This window comes from Ananas comosus, linkage group 10 (assembly GCF_001540865.1).
Source record: "Ananas comosus cultivar F153 linkage group 10, ASM154086v1, whole genome shotgun sequence".
Classification (NCBI taxonomy): Eukaryota; Viridiplantae; Streptophyta; class Magnoliopsida; order Poales; family Bromeliaceae; genus Ananas; species Ananas comosus.
In genome coordinates, this window is record NC_033630.1 from 8,386,579 (window position 1) to 8,402,293 (window position 15,715).

Here is a 15,715-nt window from a genome sequence, read left to right on the forward strand (position 1 = left end):
CCCCCTGAAAATATTTCTGAAATTTTAAGGGGGAAAAATGTATATTTTTAAAAGTCGGGAAGGGAAAATAAAATAGCAGGTATTTACAAAAAAAAAATTCTCTAATTTAACCTATATTTATTTATATTTTGGGCAGAAAAGTTATTTAGTTAGCCTTTCAAAAAAAAAAATGGAATCAAATTTATGAAATTTAGAAAAATAAATGAAAATTGTGAAGTCGTAAATGTCACGCCCCGGGGTCCCTTTTTAGTTAAAAGCATAACGGAAAAGCGTTTGAATTTTTTTTTTTTTTCTGAAAACCTGACCCCAGAGTATACCAGATCCGCCACAAATATAGGAGGTCCATTGTTCACACGGACAGAGTCTCCCCTGTATTTGCACGGCGTCGCACAAGTACAATAGTTCAAACATGATACAACCACAACCAGATGAACATACAAATAACCAACAGTTATACATTCATACACCATTCACCACAGTTTCACATTTATACCTTCAATGTTTAAACATAAATCTACATCTATCAGTCAAAAGGTTTCCAACCACAGAAACAGGTTTTGAAATACTAAAATATAAAAGCCACAGAAAACCTTTTGAAAACTGTTCCCTATACAGGAACTTTTATCTTTTAAGAACGCTACCACGAGGGGTAGAAAACCTTTTATTTTACAAAATTCAGAAATCCTTTTATTACGTTCATGAAAATCCACATATTCAAATGTAAGAAAAATACTGAACCATATAAACCAACTAAACTATACATCAACAAAATTAATAGGGGTAATAACTAAATCGAAATAACCTGAGTCGGAAGCTCTATTGACCGCTACGTATCTCACGTCTCGTCTCAACCCTCACCGCCCGCGATACCTGAAAAATAGTGGTGGAGGTGAGAACATGTAAACATATCTCCCCTCCCAGTGGGTACCGCAAGCCGAAGAAGGCGAGGAGTACTCACCGGATCAGGAAGAGCTATACAACAACACGGGTCAGTGGAAATATAGCAGCAACAACAATAAACGAAAGAGATATGTAAGGTAATGAGCAGATATACCGAATACAATAGCAATAAACTGAAAGAAAGTAAGAACTAGACTGAATAACGGTTACGGCTACTGTAACTGAAATCGAAAGCATACATGAATATCTACTATAGTAGCAAGACAACTATAAAGTAAGAACTGTAAATATGTATGCAACGACTGCTACTAGAGACATATGCGTCAACTGACGATAACCTCAAAAGTACCCAATCTCGCTGCCCTATTGGTCCGAAGACCTCAGGCCCATGCCACACTGCTCAACCTGTACCTGACCCTCGCAATGAAGCCCCTGGGTCAGAAGCATAGTACCTGACCCTCGCAATGAAGCCCCTGGGTCAGAAACATATACCCTCGCAATAAAGCCCCTAGGCTCACGGGTTGGCAATCCAACCACTTTTCCGGAAAAGAACACCCTCTTGCGGTGGATCAGACCGCTGGTGTTCGCGAAATGCGTACCTGCAGTGGCGATCAATGTAGTATGCTCAAAGATCTTCCATCGGCAACTAGCCGACAATCCAGCCCCTCAGGGCACACCGACCGTATAGGCCATCAACTGTAAGGAAGCACAAGAACCGACCACTCAGGTCAACTAGGATGGGACAACATCGACATCCTCTCAACTGTATGTAAGTACTGACTAATCAAGTCAACTGGGATGGAACAACTCAACATCCTACCAAAAGTATGTAGATACTGATCAATAAGTCAACTACTGTATATATGCAAGAATCGATCAACAAGTCATCTGAGTATATAATCTAGAACTACCGTCGATCACTAGCCGACAATCCGACCCCTCAAGGTACACCGACCTCAAAGGTCATCAAACGACAGAAGTCAAGGAACCGACCGACTAGGTCACCGATCTCACAGGAAATCACGAAACCGCTCTACTCTAAACATGAAACAGGATATGCAGGATAGCTAAGTAGAGCAACAAGAAAACATGGTATCACATACAGATAGACTATACTCCTACACATGATACTAAGCATGGAAATATCTGAGTAGAGTATAACCAAACAACGTGGGTGCTAGGCTCAACACTATATATCAAAATATATATATGCCAGATAATAACGAGAGAACAAAGGTAAGAAACCATCACCGAGCATGCACCACTGTACCGACGTCGGATCGAAGTACCCACCTGTAAAGATGTCGCGTCTGTCTCCTGACTGCAAAAGAATGTCAACCGGACCTACAGGGGGTCCACCGGGTTAGTATCTAACCCACAACTAATAACCACTAAGTCCACGACTCACAAACCCGTATCGCTACTCACAATCCCAAAATCATAGCCCCTCGGGAATCGGTTTCCCAAAACCAATTACCGAACAAGCCGGAAGTCCCGAAAACCGCACCGGAACTCCGTCGGGACCCACGAACTGTCCCGAAATGTACCACTCATGCTACGAGTCACCCGCTGCCACTAAATACAAATTTACGTGTGACTTGGCAGCAAAGACCCTAACTCACTCCAAAACGATTGTCATCGGATAATCGTTCCGATATGGGTTCCCAGAAGTGTCTATTTCGACACCGGAACCCATCGTCGCTCACCCGTCATTTCTGAACTCTCGAAATGACACGAGTGACCAGTCAACAAGGCTCAGCGACGTGGCAAAAGATCACTAACTATCGTCAGAAGAGTTCCGAACCGAAATCGCGTTTCGTCGGCGGATTTCGCCGAAAAACGCGCCGAAAATGCATTTCCAATCTTAGCAAAGGTCTGGGGTCTTGGACAATCAGTCTAGAGGTTACCCACTGCTCACCCATGCTGCCAACAGCAGCCGCAACAACCCAAAATACATAAAAGCCCTCCCGATTACCCGAAATTGCATTATTTCATGCGATTTCGGCGCTTTTATGGTTCGTCTACACAAACTAGAAATCATTCAGCCAAACTGAGACACCTACTGACAGGTCTCGGCGTGCCGGAGGCCGTGCTCACCTTTCGGAGCACTGCCGGCCGCTATGGCACGAGCACAAGCGACACGAACTTCAGCGAAAACTGTGCGCTGAAACTAAAACACTTCAAAATGACACAATCGACGCTCGTTGACCCCGATTGAGGCAAGCACTGTGATCAGCACTGACTGAAGATCACCGTGCTCACTTCCGGAGGCATCGGAACAGCCTCAGGTCGCCGGAACAGTGTACACAACCCCAAACAGTGCACAATAATTGCAATACTAGCTTACCGGAGCTAGGCAGGGCTCGGGGGTGGCCGGCGGCGGCCGGACGGCGGGAAGGCCGGCCAGGGGCAGGTGCGCCAGGTCAGAGGGGTCCGAGGCTCGCGTCAGCAGGCGACAGGAGGCGGCGACGTCGACGGGCGACGATGCCCTAGGCACCTAACCCGAGGTGAGGTCGGCCCAGAACCGGCCAACAGGGAGCTCCGGCGATAGGGAGGCCGGCAGCGGACTGGTGTGGCCGGCCAGGCGGAGCCGATGCTCACGCCGGCCGGCGGCGGAAGGCGGCGGCGGCGGTGCCGGGCATGGCTCAGCCTGCACAGTCCATGCGCAGCCGCAGGGAGAGGGAGCGGCGGCCGACGGCCACAGAAACGGCTGGGGGAGCTCCGGGCGACGGCGAGCGGTCGTCGGAGGCCGGCGGGAGGCGGCCTGGCCGATCCTTGACAGCGGCGACGCGGGGGAGAGAGATCTGGCCAACCACGGCCAGATCTCGCTCGGGCTGGCCGCAAATAGTAGGAGCGGCGGCGGCGGCCACTCTGGCCGGACGCAGAGGTGCCGGCGGTCACGAGAGAGGTCGCCTATGAGGTCGGCGGCGGTGATCCCTGGAGGCAGAGGTCGCGCCGGCTCGGCCCGCTCTGGGTCTGGGCGGCTGCCGCGCGTCCTGGCGGCGCCGGCGACGCGCGTGGACGGCGGGGCCGGCGGGGATGTCGCCGGAGGAGAAACCTCGGCCAGAGAACTCTGGTTCGATGCAAAAGGATGCTTTCCTGGGATCCACGGCCTAAGTAGTGGAACTCGATGGAGAGGAGAGCACTAGAAGGCCTACTCCGGTGGCCGGAGGTGCTCGCCGGCGGCCAGAGTGCGAGCGGCTAGGAAGGGGAAGGTTCAGAGGATTGCAAGGAGGTCGGCTGAGGGAGAAGGTGAACCAAAGTTAGGGTTTTCCCATGATGAAACCCTAGGAACTCCTTATATGATTGTCAATTTGCACACAAGTCCCTCTACACTGATTAATAGAAATTTAGTCCTTCACAGTGCGAGTATTTTGCAAGTACGCCCTTTCACGTCTAATTTCGCATGATTCGGTACATAAAATATTACGACTCTTGCGAAAATACAGTTTTCCCTACACCGACCTCTCCTCGATCAACGTGCGATCTCCGCAGATTCGTCCGTCAGATTTGCGAACGGATTGCACCAGTACGATCAGCACCTCGGAGACAACAAAGCTACGATTTGGTTCACCTCGAACGATCACGGATTCGCGACGAAATGCGCTTTCACCCCAAAACGGCCAAAATGACGCACAAATACACATAGAACATGTATTTTCAGATTTTCTCGAAATTCGTGCGTCAAACCCAAAATCCGTCAGCGCCATTAGTTCCAGAATAGCTGAACCGGTCGAAACGAGCTATTGGACTACTATGTTCGGAGTCCAATACGTGCCAGAAGCCAACTCTACTCCGCGGCTTCTCCGAAAAACCAGAGTTACTATTCACTTAAGTGAAAATTAATAATCGCGTAACTTCTCTATTCTAGCTCATTTTCTCCTGAAACTTGACGAGTGCTTATGTAATTAAATTACACATACAAACATCATCAACAGAGAGTTTAGTTGCACTGTCAAAATCTCAGTCCTTACAGTAAAATTAAGATTTTTTTGGGCAATTTGCATAAAAAGTCCATTTGTTTTGAATGTTTGCAAAAGTAGGCCGTTTTTGGGGATTTTGTTGATTAATTCGATCCAAATTTTTAATAAATTAATCAAAATACTCTTATTCTTCTTTCTCTCTTTTTTCTTTACGCTCGTCTTTTTTCGTACATTTAGTCTTCTTCCCCCTCGCTGTTTTCTCATCTCTTTCTCCTCCCACTTTCTCTCTTTTCTCCTTCTCCTCTACTACCTTTACATCAATGACACTCTCATCTTTCTTACTTCGCCTGCACTTCCGCTGACGCCGGATCGAATATGGTACAGATCACGATGCAGTGAAATATATGGCCATGAATGGTGATGGCGACGGCGATGAGGGTGCCGCAGGTTTTGAGGACCATGGAGAGAGAGAGAGTGCGTCAGTGCGGAGGCAATGGTGGCAGTGGCAAAAGGCGAGAGGGGAGGTGCGGCAAGAAAAAAAGATATAGAGTGCGAAAGAAAAAAATAAAGAAAAAAATATATTTTTTCTCCTAAAAAAGTCATCACGTGTAGTGGCTGTTAAAAACAAGGAAGAAAGAAGAAGAAGACGAAGTTGCAATGTTTGAGACCAAAGTTGCACTACGTGAGAATAAGTTACATTGTTTAAGACAAAATTGCACCATATAAAAAGTAGTATCGTTTGAGACAAATTGCACCATATAAAAAGATCTTGCACTAGCTATTTTTTGACTAAATTATATTGTTTGAGACTAAATTACATTATTTGAGAGAAAGAAGAGAGAAGAAGAAGATGAAGTTATACTATTTGAGATGAAAGTTGCACTGTTTGAGAAAAAATTACATCATTTAAAATAAATTTGTCTTAAATAGTGCAACTTAGTCTCAGACAAAATTGCACTATCTCCCACCTCCTCATCCGCGCCCACATGCTCCACGAGCTCCACTCCCTCTACTCCCTCCACCGCCATCTCCTCTTCCTCCCCTCATCCTCCTTTGCCTCCCACGCGGCGGCTACTGCTGCCATCGTCGTCGTTTCTGTCGCGGCCATCGCCGCCGCCGTCGTCTCCACAGTTGCTTCCGCTTCTTCAACTGTAGACATTGTGACAAACCCAAACCCACAGCTTCTTCCTACTAATTTATCATAAATGACCTGTAGTAAAACAAATAAATTAAATAATAACCAATCGCTGAAGATATACAAGTATGAGAACAGTAATTTACCTTAGTACAGTGACTGCTTGAAACAACAAGATTTCTATATACAACTACATGATGGGTCAAAGAAAACAAAATATTCTATTACACCAATCCATCGCAAACTAGCCTACTAATATAGAAGAGCACCAACAATTATCAATATGTGCTGGCACCTACAGCTTTCAGTATAAGTGTTGGCTCATTCCATTAGAAGACATGATTGGCCATTTAAATTATAGATAAGCACGCATTAAGCACTTTGATAGTCATTTGCAATCAGTATACCGACGCGCAAGAAACTAATTATGGGATTGTCGGGCAATATATAGAAGCTCAACATTTTCCTTTTACTTTCCTTATTTTAAATGGCAATACGAAAGAGGATTATAAATGCAAGCAAATAACTACGGAAGACGATGACGACGGCTGTGGCAGCTGTAGTGCTTCTGAGCTTTGGATAGGATTGGCTTCAGTGTTGATTGGTCGACACATTTGGAGAATGTCAGACTGAGTCGGAGTCGTTTCTGCGCGAAATGGATGCAGAAATGGACTCGGCGCACTCAAATAAATGAAACTGGAGTTTTGCCAGATTCGGGCGCCCAGAACTGGCTTTGGGTCGTCCAGAAGTTGAGTACAAAACTGAGCAGAACTGGAAGCCAATTCGGGTCTATGTTTCTGGCGTCCGGATGAGAGTCCGAAAAGTTCACCTCGTGAGTATCGTTTGCGCTGACACGTGGCTGGTGGTTGGTGAGGTCTGCCGGAGCCTGATATGGGCGCAGCACACCGCGGGCGGAGAGTCCGAGGAGGAAGCTTTGTGTAGCCTGGAGGATTCGGGCGCCCATAATGTGGGTCCGGGCACCCGGAAGTGCCCGAGTCTGCAGGGACACCAGATTACGGCAGCTGTTCTTGGGGCTTATTCTACCATTCCAGCACCCTATAAATAGGTGGAGAGTGACCCTGGTGAGCTCTTTTCACTCTCTCTTCACAGTAGCATCTCTGATTTCTCCTCCACTCCTCGAATTTCCTCGGATTTCATCCAATCTTTCAATTAGAAGGTGGTGGAGTGCTGATTCTACAGTTTTCCAGCGACGACCTTCGGTATTTTGGGTCGTGTGCGACGTAGGAAGGTCGGATTGTGGTGAAACTTGGTTTGCTGGATTTTAGACTTCCAGAGGAATCCACGAAGCCCAGAATTATAGATTTTGGTTGAGGTTAGCTTGGTCGATTCTATATTTTTCTGGACTGTTGGTGACTTTGAGCTGAAAATCTATTTTTTTGGATTTTCTTGATGCTATCTTGGGAAGCAGGGGAAGTTTGGACTGAGTTAGATATCTCAGGTTACTCCACTGGATTTGAGACCCTCCTCACCAGATTTGGATGTGATTAGATGAGTTTTGACATTGGAGTTGGATTAATTAAGCTTAAGTGCTGAAATTAGCATTGTCATTGATGCAACTTGGTTATCTTGGGTTCAGATCTTGGGAGAAGGGTAGTCTTGAACCTGAGAAACTTTCTACATCCAATTCACTGCTGAGGGAACCTTGCTACTGCTGATTTGAAGGTAATCTAGTGAAATTAGCATTGTATTTGAGCTAATTTAAGCTTAAGTGCTGAATTATTGGATTTTTGTGGTTTTCGACGCTAGATCCTTCAAGTATTCCAATTGCTGTTTTGGTGTGATTTCGGCTGAGTCTCGCAGCAGTTCCGAGATCTCCTTACTGCCAGGAGAGAGAACATTTGAGGTGGGTTTATCATCGGTTTTGCTCCTAAGTATGTGTATAGTAAATATGTATAGTTTCGACTTCGGGATATCATGTTGTAGCTCAAATTCATCGATTGGTATAATGTATGAAATCTGAATTTGGAGCATGAATAGTAATTAGTTGAATATACATGTTGGACTTGGAACTTGACTTAGGAGAAAACTAGCGATTCGACTTGTCATATGATTTTACTACCTGATTTAGCTCTAGGAGCCGTGGTTTGATTGTATCACTGCTGTTTCAGCGCGGTGGATACCCGGGATAGTTTAGAATGCATTTATGCTCGTGCTGGGATGCCGAGCTTATTTTTACAACAGAGTTTAGGCTGTTTCGGGTTGTCGGGTGCTGTCGGGGTGGACGGTGGACCGAGATTCCTATTTTTGGTCTCAGATTGTGCCGAGGGCACATGGGTTTGGTTTCTAGACCTGTTTTGACCCTAGCTACTTGACTTTGGCTTGTTAGAGCCTGATTGAGCTCGACAGAGATACGCTATATACTCGGTTGGGTAGCTCCCACGAGTGCCACTTCGGAGACGGGCGCTGTGCTTTTGCGTTGGTGTCGTTCGTGCAGGTTGGACTTGCTCTCCACGGACTGGTTAGTGTGGAGGTAGCTGTATAGTCGCGACTGGGCGGGACCGGTGTGTTCACAGTCCCAGGGACGGGTATGATTGCAGTCCTTATTTGAGATTGGGTCTGAGTTGACACTGTTCTACAGATGGTTAGATTTAGAGCATGATAGTATAGGGGCATATAGCTGTAGATTTGTTCCAGCTTTCTTTACTATTCCTGCTTATCTCTGTAGACTTTGTGGGTGGACCGATGAGTTTGAGGGCGGTACCTACTGAGGACTACTTATTTTTATAGTAGTTCTCATGCCCAGTTTGTCACGCTCGGGTATCAGCGGAAGCCTACCCGGTACGCGCACAGACCCGCCACACACCTGCAGTATATATGGCGTCTACAAAAAAAATTTATCGAAAGAAGGAAACATAGAAGAATCCTAACCTGATATCAGAACAAAGTATAAGTCAATAATACCACTATCAAAAGAACAGTAAGTCTACAACCCAAAATCTCAACATCATAGAGATACATCAAACTGTAGTTCCCGGTGCAAACCACACAGACATCACAGGGTCACTCAAAATATATATACAATGGTAGTCTCTCTATATACGGGTACATCACCCTCGGCCGTAGCCCGAGTAGCAAGGTGATCATCTAGTCAAGCTCCAAGCTATATCTAGCTCGATGCGACTCCCTTGCTACGATCCCTAGCCTCTCCTGTAGCAGAGGGGTCTGCAAAAACAACAATAAAAATGGCGTGAGAACTATTAAACAATAGTTCTCAGTAGGTAAGCCGCCAGCCTCGGCGAATTATACCACTAGGCTCATAATGTACTATTAGAAAGATAAGAACATTTATTGCATGATAAGTATATCAATGATAATTAACGAAGAGCACGTATCATACTATCAACTATTTTAACCCATTAGAAGCAAGTACAGTGATTCAATGCATTAACTACTTGTAAGTAAGCAAGGTAGTCATTTAAAGCATAAACATGTCCTTGGAAACGTAATGGTACATCAATCCTTAGTAATCATTTACTATTATTGTTTAGTAATTTTAGTTTATCTATAAGGACCTACTCAAGGTAGTCCAGCTTGCGCCGCGCCTAATAGCCCCGTGGTATTATACACTCCCCACGGCAATCCACTTCGGCATCCAATCCCGCACGGGCGAGCAATCTGTCGCGTAGGCCAACTCCGGAGTGCCGGCTTGTAAGGAGCGACCCTCACAAGCATGTGCGAAAGAGCACAGTGGCAAGCAAGCACGATCCATAGTCTTACAGTTCTCAATCATCATGTATCAAGTATATAAGTTCCTATTCTCGACCAATAGGTCGGAATTCAATCATAATGTGACATACCGGTATCCACTAAATTCAGCAACTATATAAAACAATGCATGTGTATGTATCTGTCATTAGTGTTGAAGCTAGTCAATACGGATGCACAACCTATCAGGTTACAATTAACCTTCTTGCTCTCTACCTCATAAAAATATGACGGAGACGTTTGATGTTATGTAGTTAATGTGAGATACCTGGTGTACAGTAGTGAAAGCTTGTCGACAGCTCTGGAGAGTGTCGGGACAAGTCTGAGTCACGTTGGCGCGAAATAGACGCAAAACGGACTCTGTGCGACGCGAGAGCAGCATTTAGCAAGAAATTCTGCAAATAGCTGTTTTCTGCTTGCTGTACCGGTACAGCCATAACGGTGTACCGGTACACTGCTCAGGGCTTCACGCAACTTGCTCTCAGGTTGACCTCTGTACCGGTACACGGGCCCGTGTACCGGTACACCAGGGTAGGTAGGAGGACTTTTGGTCTTTTTCCACCTCGTTCGTGTCACCCTTTCTCTCTCTCTCTATTTAGGCTTGTGTAGAGCTGAGAGAGAGAGAGAGAATTTTCACTGTCCTTCTTCTCCCCTCTCTCTAGCTTGGACCGTGGGTAAGGAGGAGCTCGGGTAGAGTTCGAGTGTCATCGACGTCGCGCCGCGGTGCCATTCGAGTGTGTTTTCATCGTCGTGGTGCTGCGAGGAGGCTGGATGAGCATGGTTTTTCACCGTCCTCGACGTTGTGCCGATTCTAGAGGGGTTTTCGAGGTGAGTGATCCATCGAAATCACTTCAATTACTTCAAGCTCCTTCAATTTCGAGCTAGGATGTTGTTTTGCAGAATTTCCGCGTCGACAGTCGGCATTTCGGCTTGTACGCGACGTAGGAGTGTCGGATTGCGACGAAATTTGGTTCGTTGGATTCAGGACTTCGAGAGGAATCCACAAAGCCCAAGATTACAGGATTTGGTGAAGGTTATCTTGGTCGAACCCTTATTTTTACCGTGCTGTTGTTATACGTGGACAGAATTGATGGATTTTGATTGTAGAGCTTGGAGTTAGCTCGATTTCTGGACTTGGAGGATTTCGATCGATCCAGCAGGTTATTCCGCAGCTGAGGGAGTTCATTGCTGCCAGGGATTAGCTCTCGAGGTGGGTTTTCATCGGGTTTACTCCTAAGTAAAGATTAGTAAACATGTATAGTTTCCGATTGTTTATACTTCGTACTCGCTTAAATTCATTGAGTAGCGTATTGGCTGAAATTTGAATTTGAAGCATGTGTGGAATCTAGTTAAACTATACGTGTTGGACTTGGAAATTAAATTAGGAGAAAACCAGTGATTTGGACCTGTCACTTGTTTACACTACCTGATTTAGCTCTAGGAGCCGTTGTAATTTTGTATCGTCGCAGTATCGAGGCGACGGATACCCTAGGTAGTTTAGCTCTCAGTTACACTCGTGCTGGAATGCCAAGTGTATTTTTGCAGTAGCGTTCAGGCTGTTCCGGGCTGTTGGGTGCTGTCGAGGTTGACGGTGAACCCATATCGCCTTTTTGGCGTCGGATTATGCCGAGGGCACGTGACTGTTGGTTGTTAGACCAGTTAGTGTCGGTTACTTGGACTTTGGCTTGAGAGAGCCTGATTGAGCTCGACAGAGATACGCTGCATACTCGGTTGGGTAGCTCCCACGAGTGCCACTCCGGAGATGGGCATTGTGCTTTCGCGTTGGTGTCGTGCATGCCGGTTAGACTTGCTCTCCACGGACTGGATAGTGTGGAGGTAGCTGGATAGTCTCAACTGGGCGGGACGGGTGTGTTCACAGTCCCTAGAACGGGTATGTTTACAGTCTCTAAAGAGATTGGGTCAGAATTGACATTTCTACAGTAGGTTAGCTTAGAGCATGATAGTGTAATAAATGGTAGCTGTAGATTTTATTCCAGCATTTATTATTACCTTTGCTTCCTTCTGTAGACTTAGTGGGTGGACCGATGATGTTGAGGGCGGCACCTACTGAGGACTACTTGTTTTTACAGTAGTTCTCACGTCCTGTTGTTACCCCGTTTTTGCAGAGTCATCGTCTTCGGCTGCTGCTGTTGCTGATCAGGATCGAGGCAAGGGCGTCGCAAGTTAGAGCCCTACCCGACGAGCCAAGCTAGAGGTACCCCTACAGCAAGTAGTTGTTTTTGGTTGTAGTTCATGTACATACAGACGTTTAACTCGCCAGTGCGAGTAGTTTTGTATCTTGGATTTGGCGTATGTATATGGAACTCGGTTTGTTTGATTACTGGTTCTTCTAGCAACTCTATACTACTGTTTGTAGTATTGTATGATTTACAGGTACAGCTATCGCTGCGTATATAGAGAAAATTTCTTTGTATACGGCGGATTTGTCGGCGCGCCCGGGAAACGAGTAATCCGGGACGTGACAGTTAAACTGAGTCTTACTATCACTACGCACAATTCCCTCTACATTACAAAGGTTTCATTCAATTAGAGAAGATAAACGTATGTATGGCATCTTTTACTCTTTATCCCGTGCACATTCACATAAGTGCATACAACTAGTAGTTCTATAGTATCATACAGAACATAGAGGGAAATCACTTGCTCTGGTAAGATCAAACCCACCTACTAATCGATGTTTCTTGTCGATCTCACACTGGTAGGCAGTCCAAGTGTTCAGGTTCCTAATTCACAAATCCCGATCAGCTATAAGCTGAATTTAGATACCGATAGTAAAACCTTACCTATTCCCCGAATAAGTAGCAATTACTTACATAGTTTTAAAAGGTAGTTGAGTTTACTCTTCAACGTAGATAGAGGCCCCCAAACTCAGCTTAAACCTGTTCAAGTGAGTCCCGAATTCAGCTCAATCAGGTCGTAATCCTGCTGTAACTTAATTATAAAGCTGCATTAAAACTGGTATCAAACATCGAAACTTAGCAATAATCTCACCTTGTACAAGACCCCAGCTTGAACTGTTTTGGGTTCAATTTAGTCCACCAATTTAACCTCCGAAAGTTTCCAAATGTTAGTCAAGAATCATCCGACGATCTGTGGCAAACCTGCTGCCAACTATCACCAAAACAGCATCAACATACTTGTATAACTACATTATTTAGTCAGAATCTTACTTGATCAAACTTCCAATCAGGAGTTCTACTTACCATACACTGAAGTACCTTCCTAATCAATCCATAAGATCACGATCTCAGCTCAAAGTAATACTTGTAGTTGCTGTTCACAATAGCTTCAAAATCAACACTACTATCCAATACTAACCTTGATATAGCATCAAAATAGAGTAATTAGTTAACTAATTACCTTGCTCAACCCTTACTTCCATTCTTCCCTGTTCTATTGTAAAGTAATTACAGTAAAAGAGCTCTCCTCTAGCTGCTGGAACCTCTCCGAACCTCGGCTGGCAGCAAGAACCAAATCCTACTTAGCTCTATTATTATGCCTCAAACTAGATAGTAAATAAGTAATTTACCTCCCCAAAGCCTCATCCTGCAAGAACAAGGTTCAAGGTTGCGAAATACTCTTTAAAACTCCTTCTTTTTCCTTCCACAGCAGCTCCAAACCACTCCTTGCTAGTAAACAACAAGCAAAGAGGAGAATCAAGCTTAAACCCTTGATTCCTTGTAGAGAGAGAAGTTCCTAGAGTGAGAGGGGGAGAGAGAGAAGCCAAACCCTACTCCTGAACTCCCAGCACCCTTGGGTAGCTTCAGGAGTCGAGCTGAGACTTAAGAGGATAAGCACAAGAGCCCAAAAGACCAAATGACCCCTGCTGCCACGCACCTGCTGACTCTGCTGCTTGTTGTACCGGTACAACATTATGTTTGTACCAGTACACTAATGCAAAAAATGCCAAACTCGAAATGGCAATACACTTTCTTGTCTCCAATAATCCGATCACTTCCAAACTTATCCGTAACCATCTTTAAAGTCTTTAAAACATGTAGGGAGGTTCCAAATGTCATTCCCCCTTACTTGAACTTCGCAATTGCTAAAGTTCAGTATACTACACAGTTGTTACCACTATTTTTGCAGAGCCATCGCCTTCGGCTGCTGCTGTTATCGATCTTGATTGTGGCAAGGGCGTCGCGAGTTAGAGCCCTTCCAGACGAGTCGCAGAGCTAGAGGAGCACGAGCTACAGGTAGTTGTAGTTTTTCGGTCTTTACATACAGTTGTTGTATCTCGCCAGAGCGAGTATTTGTTTGCCCTAGATGACATGTATGTATTGAACCACGGTTTTTATATATGGTTTATTTTCCTAGCTGCTCTATACTACTATCTGTAGTATTGTATGATTACAGGTACTTCTACTTTTCGTTTCGTATATAGAAAAAATACCTATGTATACGGCGGGTCTGTTAGCGAGCCCGGGGAAACGTGTAATCCGGGGCGTGGCAGCAGCGGTGGCCGCGGAGGGAGGAATTCTACACTGCCACACTTGCACCACGTCATCAATAACAAGCCAATCACATTCCTTCTTTTCAAACAAAAGTACAATAAAAATACTTTTTTACAATCATGATGGGACATATTCTTAAAAGGATTAATTTGATTGGTTTGTTACGCCACATCACTAATATACCCGTTGCATTCTAGAATTTTTCCCGCGGAGGAGGATGAGAGGAGGAGGAGGTGGTGGCGGTGGAAGGAGTGGAGCTCGGAGAGTATATATGAGGGCACAGACGAGAAGACGGGAGATGGTGCAATTTTGTCTAATACTAAGTTATACTATTTGAGACAAACTTATAATTAATGGTATAATTTTGTCCCAAACGGTACAACTTATTCTTTGTTAGTGCAACTTTCGTCTTAAGTAGTGTAATTTTATTTTTTTCTCTTCTCTTTTTTTTTTCTTAAATCATGTAATTTAGTCTCAAACAGTACAATTTAATCTAAAAATAATGCAACTCTTTTTATATAGTGCAAATTTGTTTCATATGGTGCAATTTATTTTCAAATAGTGCAATTTGGTCTCAAACAATGCAATTTTGTTTTCTTCTTCTCTCTTCTTTATTTGAAACGGGCATAACACATGATGATTTTTTCAAGAGAAATTTTTTTTATTTGTTTTTTATTTTGTTTCTTTCATCCGATGCATCATTTTTTGTTATCGCATCTCCTCCCTTGCCCACAGTCGCCGCCGCCTCCACCCTAACACGCTCTCCCGCTCCGTCGTCCTTAAAACCTGGGGGACCCTCATCACTGTCACCGTCACTATTCGTGGCCATATAGTCCACCGCATCACGATATGTGCCATATCCGAGCTAGCGTCGGCGGAGATGCAAACAAAGTAAGAGAGAGGAGCGCGACGTTGACGTTAGGGTGGTGGAAGAGGAAGACAAATAAGAGAAAATGGAAGGAGAAAGAAAGGAAGAAACGACGATGAAGAAGAAGACGAATTGTATGGAAAAAGACAAGCGTAAAAAACAAGGGTAAATTTCAAATACCATCCCGGTGGTTTCGTACTTTCTCACTTTAGTACCCTGTAGTTTAAAGTGTATTAATTTCGTACCTTGTGGTTTCACTTTTCTCTTTTCGTCAACTCCTCCGTTAACATTTCGTTAAATTATATAAAAAAAAAAACTTCGGATACCCTGCCTAGGTTTATCGAATATTCACTTTAATATCTTTTTGTTCACTGATTTAATAAAAAAAAATTAGTGGAGGGGATAATAAAAAGAGAAAAATGAAACCATGGGATACAAAATTAATACATTTTTAACCACAGAGTATTAAAGTGAAAAAGTGAGAAACCACAGAGGTGGTATTTGAAGTTTTTTCAAAAATAAGAAGAGAAAGAAGAATAAGGATATTTTTATCAATTTATTAAAAATTTGAATCAAATTTATGAAATTAAAAACAGCGGCATATTTTTATAAAATCTCAAAATCAATAAATTTTTTTTTTTTTGTAAATTGGCAACTAACTTTCTTAGCATTTAATATTTTTTACTAT

At 44.3% G+C, this 15,715-nt stretch overlaps 1 long non-coding RNA gene across 3 annotated transcripts; it reads right to left on the minus strand.

Annotated features, from left to right (window-relative positions):
- LOC109716700 lies at window positions 5,737–13,450 on the minus strand. Of its 3 annotated transcripts, none has more exons than XR_002218015.1 (7): window positions 13,235–13,450; window positions 13,066–13,162; window positions 12,909–12,978; window positions 12,697–12,816; window positions 12,519–12,584; window positions 12,370–12,428; window positions 5,737–6,033 (listed from the first exon to the last, which is right to left on the minus strand). It is a non-coding gene; the product is annotated as an uncharacterized LOC109716700 (long non-coding RNA). The 3 variants fall into 3 exon arrangements; XR_002218014.1 differs by lacking the exon at window positions 5,737–6,033 and adding an exon at window positions 8,886–9,141; XR_002218013.1 differs by lacking the exon at window positions 5,737–6,033 and having other exon boundaries at window positions 12,230–12,428.